Below are 5,531 nucleotides of genomic sequence, written 5' to 3'. Positions count from 1 at the left end.
GGTATGCTTTTATTTCCATTAATAAAAAAAAAATTGTGCCCATTGCTTATCAGGGAGGAGAGAATGTACTCTTACTACAAACTGCAGCCAAAAGGGGAAAAAATGCACATTTGTTCTGTCACACCATGCTCAGTGATAAACGACAATGATTGATGTCTGTCAATTATGCCAAGGTCAACCACTTTCCACTTGGTATGCTTTTATTTCCATTAATACAAAAGGGACTGAAGGAATGAACAGTGTGTTTATGGGCTGTATGTGGAAAATTGCCAAAAGTTAGCGATATACACATGCAGACACACTCACAGAACGCAATCTATTAATATTTGATCCTGTAATTGTTTACAATTGTCTGTAATTTAAATAAATTAGTATTAGAAACATGATAGAATACACTTCTTCTCCACCATTTATCAAATAAATGATCCTTTATGCAGTTGTCTATAAACCCTTCCAAGCCCCGCCCCTTGCTCTGTGCTCTAGTAAGCAAGCCTCTGTCAGAACCTCGGTCAGATGGTTAAAAGATGGGACATACAGGCTTATAGTCACATCTTAAGTTGGCTAGCTAATGTTAGCAAAATGCTTGCTAACTAGCTTGCATTGCAACACAGACATCATTCTGCAGTGAAGATCAAACAGCCAACTCAAGGAACAAGATGATAAACTGATTTTCCCTAGAGGGGGACTTTAACTATACTTTAGTACTTTAGTTGCTACACATGATTGTTGAAGGATTAACCAATTCAAATAAATGGCGATCTAGAGACTGGTCTAGATATCTGTACCAGATTTCATGGTAATCCATCCAGTAGTTGTTGAGATATTTCAGTTTGGCCCAAAGTGATGGACCAACTGGCCGACTGACTGACATAACCATCCGTAGAGCCATGCTGCTAGCATGGCAAAAGATGTAATTCAGACATCATCATGTTTCTCTAGGAATGGGTTTCACTCATGAATTAAACATAAATATTTGCATATAAACAGAATTCAAAGGAAAAACAGTCTAGAAAGAATAATGTTGATAAAGCTGAAATCCACTGAGAGAATCCTACAAGCTCACAGTACGTACAGTAATTCTGCATTGCCAGTCACACAATGCTAGTATTTTGTGACACACCAACTCTGAAAAAAGGTTTAATTTTTCTGATTTAATTTTCTGTTGGAATCTAATGAAACCAGGAATATCCAGCTACAAACCAGTTGAATTGTACTTATGCAGCTTATATTCCCTGTCAGTGCATTTCGACACGTATACATGTATTGCCACCCACCTCTGGCTCTTTGTGAAGGAAGGAGATCATTCTTGTAAAAAGTTGCACAAATAAACAATGGACATACACTCACAGGGGGGTATTTGTGCCCATTGCTTATCAGGGAGGAGAGAATGTACCCTTACTACAAACTGCGGCCAAAAGGGGAAAAAGTGCACATTCCAAGAGGACAAGAACAGCTTGCAACTTTAGCACACAGAGTGTCTTGAACTGTCCTGCTGCAGTGAACGGGATGTGGTGACAGTGGAGTAATTTGTTTGATGTTGCATAACTGTAAGTTCTCTGCTCTGATAGTGATGACTGTCCTATAAAACTGATAAAAACACCCACAAAACCAAGGGAATTGTAGTCCAAGTGTAATTAAAGAGGAAGAACAAAGAAAAAGAAGGAGACACAAATGTTTGATGACCCCAGAGCTTAAAGTGAAGCTTATTTTTACCCTGATGATCTCATCAGGGTTAATTGGGCGTGGTGTTTGGAGATTATAAGTAGATTATTAACAGAAAGCCTACAATTATAACCTAGGGCATAGAGTTTGACAAACATGGGCATTTCCCAGGCACGGGAAGTCTAAAGAAATATACCTTTGAGTTGCATTATGGGAAATATAGAATCCCGTGCTTTTGGAGCTTGACCCATACAGTAATAGGGACTAAAAGTCAGGTTATTTTCATCACCTGCAATTTTTAACTTATTTTTTTTATGTCTCTTGAAAGTATGGAAGTGGAATATGGAAGTACAATAAAATACCACATTACCGCTTTAAAAATGTGTCATATAAAGAGTCTACTGGTCAAAATAAAAACACTGGCAATGTAACTTTGATACTCCATACTGAGAACCAAAGGTCATATTTAATTTCACCATAAATGAAAATAAATGAAAGCTGTAAAGCTGAAAAGTCGGGGGAACCACAGGAAAGCTTTTATTGAGAAGCAGTTACAGGAAGTGCAGTTTTTACTTCCTCATTCCCGTATTTAATGGAACACCATGGTGGGTGAGCCCCTGTCATTATCTGATCAGGGTGACACATCTCAGAACAATGGTAGTGGATTATCTTGGATTGTGCACTGTCAGAGTATGTTTCTTGTGTAATTGTGGAGCTTTCATCTAAAATTGACCCTATATTGTATATAGAGCTAACTTTAGCGAGTAACAAATAAAATGGTGTTCTGTATTCTACAGGCAAATAATAAAATAAAACAATTCTGACAGCGTGCTATTAAAAATTAAGTTGCTTAGCTAATACAATGCAGTATTGCATAGCATGCAGCTCTAATTTTGCTTACATTGTATATGTAATGTGCAGTGTTGGGAGGGTCACTTTAAAAATGTAATCTGATAGAATTACTAATTAACGTATCTTGATTACTTTCTGTTACTTTTGGACTACCTCAACACCAAATACGCAACTAAAGACGAGATAAAAAGTATTACTGTAAGTGTATTCTGTAACACAGGACGGAATAATGTGACCTTAGAAAATGGAAAATGGAAATCTGAATTTTTAGCATCAAATATGTCTTCTACTCTGTGTATTTATAAAGAAAAACTGATCTATTTTAAAATTGTAATACTGCTACTAATCCCAATTTTAACTAAATGTAACTGTAATCTGATTAAGTCTTCTGTAATGGATTACAGTTACAGTACAGCCTGGTTATGCATTGTTTCACTCTCACCTCTAAAATGCGCCAGAGTTAATAACTCTGAGCAATCAGGCGACATCACTGAGTTTACTCGTTCATTGATAGCCACTTACAGTTGGGGTAACGACTTAAAAGAATAGACCTGGATTTATACTTGATGCAGTGGGAGTTCCCATAGACATCTATGGCACAAGTTTAGTTTTACAGTTCAGTGTCAGATTTCACCCATAATACCACCACCGCAACACAGTGGTGCTGATAGAAATGTAACCACATTGTCAAGTAGGGGCAGCTATTGTGTAACCTAATTCCGAAGCTTTGGACCCTAAATAGAAGTTGTAGCTACAGAGTAACTCCTTAAAAAAGCTTAATGTTACAGCAGTATCAGTTTGGGTCAAGATATGTGAATAAATTCAATAGATGTATTGTGTATTTTCTAACAGTGATCTCTCAACTAGACTCTCTGTTTAAAAAGTTTAAAAATGTCTGTGCAATTTCTTACTTTAAAAGACCTTTTTCACAGATAGAATTAAAACCACAAGTGTTACTAAAGTGAGCCAGCATGAACAATACCGGGATCCTAAAACTGATGTTTCATTTCATCATTTAAACCTACTGTGAAAAAAGACTATTTGTGCTGCATGTTTTCTGACGACATTCAAGGAAACTGTAACGCATTATCACATCTGATATCCACTCATTAACAACCCCTATTACTCCATATCTCATCTGACAGGAAGGTGAGAAGTCACTCACACTTACAAGATAGTTTTGATTAGACACATGGAAAAGTTGAGAGAGATACAATAAAGATACCCAGCAGAGAAGTTTAGGGGGACCACAAAAGTCCATAACACTCAATATATGAAAGCCAGATTTCTCTAAGAAATACAGCCAGGAAATCCATAAAAATAAATGCTCCTTCAAGTAATTCTCCAATAAAAAGTTTGTGTACACTAAACATTCTCAGCAACTGAAGCTCGACACATGAGAGGTGTTTTTATTGCACAGACTTTAAACCCATCATGGGCAATAAATAGCGACAACCATCGGTAGAGATAATGCCGGCTCACAACAGAACTATTTACCAATTTTGTACAAAGATAACAGATACAATCAAAGATTAATGATAACACAGATTTTGGCTCCAGAAACATACTGCTATTACTCAATGAATATTAATTAAGTTAATAATTCAAAGTGTTTTCAACTAAAACGCCCCAATTCAACGGATTTAAGATCACATGAAGATGCAGAAAAAGTGTTTTAAATATCACTTACTGATGCAGACAGGTCACTCAACTTATCATCAGGCCTCAAGTGTCTTTAAAGTTGTGGTTCTAATATTTTTCCTCCTCTTGCCTTTATATCTTTGCTGACTCACTTCAAAAGTGCAAAAGTGACACCAAAAGGAGCATTCACCAACGGGGCACAGACTGCTGTGGTGTACATTAAAAGTGCCTTTTCTTGGGGGTGTGGGAGAGAAAGCTGTGTATGTGAGCATGTTTGCTTCTGTGACTAATGTTACCAACCATGCAGTGTTCCTGCACAGTGGCTGTGGCAATCAGGTTTGAGGACAGAGTAAACATTTTTCTACCATTAGTGAAACAATGTTGAAGCACGGCCCTTCAGAGCTTTCCAGGCAGGAGTGAACACCAACAGGGGGTACAAAGTTTACAGGCTCACATGGGCCGGGAGGAATCAATAATGAGAGTAAAGAACTATCATAACAAAAAGTGTTGTTTCAAACATGAGTGTGAAGTTATGTTCAGGTTTTCATCACAACAAAAACCCACTGAACTTGTTGAATAAATAAAGAATTAATTAAAATAAAAAATTCAAAATGGATTCAAATATCAGGGTAGATAACAGAGAAATATATATAACAAATCCAGGTATGCAGAGTCTTAGTGCAGTTATAAACACTTCAATGAAGCACCACCACAAGAAGATACAGTGTGGAGCTGACCCCAATGATCCCAGTATTTCTCTTATATTTCTCCTTTGAGTAGCTTTTAAGTTAGATTAGGCAACTTTGTTAATGCACAAAGACAGTGCACTGTTGGTACACTTCCTTAATTCCAGTGAACTGCAAACCTTGTCTTTTATTCAGCTGAACATACTGCTGAATGTACAGAACATTTAAATTTGTGTTCAGGCCAGTATACAGTTCAACAAATACAAAGGAATTTCTAGGACACATTAATGAATAACTTGGTTCATAAAATTACATCTCTATAAAATAGAATGTCACTGTAGATTACAAAACTAAGTTAGCCCAGACATTTAAAAAATCTGTAATTAGATTATTGTTTTCGTTTAGGATGACTTGATTCCATCTTTAAATATGGCAATTATAAAAATTATATAAACCAATGCTCTATTAACTAAAGGGATGAGTGAGTACACCATTATCAGTATCTTTATCTGTTCAACCAAGTAGATTATCTGTATTCATATCTTCTTGGAATGGACTTGGCTTTAACCCTGAAACTGATAAGGGTTGATCAGAAGTTGCTATATTCATTAGAAAACTGTTTACAGAACAGCCTCAGTATTGAGCCTCACAATATTTTGATCACACGAGTAAGAGAACTATTTACAGTTT

The sequence above is a fragment of the Morone saxatilis genome, unplaced genomic scaffold (genome assembly GCF_004916995.1).
Source record: "Morone saxatilis isolate NCDOM2014 unplaced genomic scaffold, NCSU_SB_2.0 Contig10, whole genome shotgun sequence".
Classification (NCBI taxonomy): Eukaryota; Metazoa; Chordata; class Actinopteri; family Moronidae; genus Morone; species Morone saxatilis.
The sequence above is the reverse complement of the archived record's forward strand: the minus strand, read 5'-3'. Positions refer to the sequence as shown.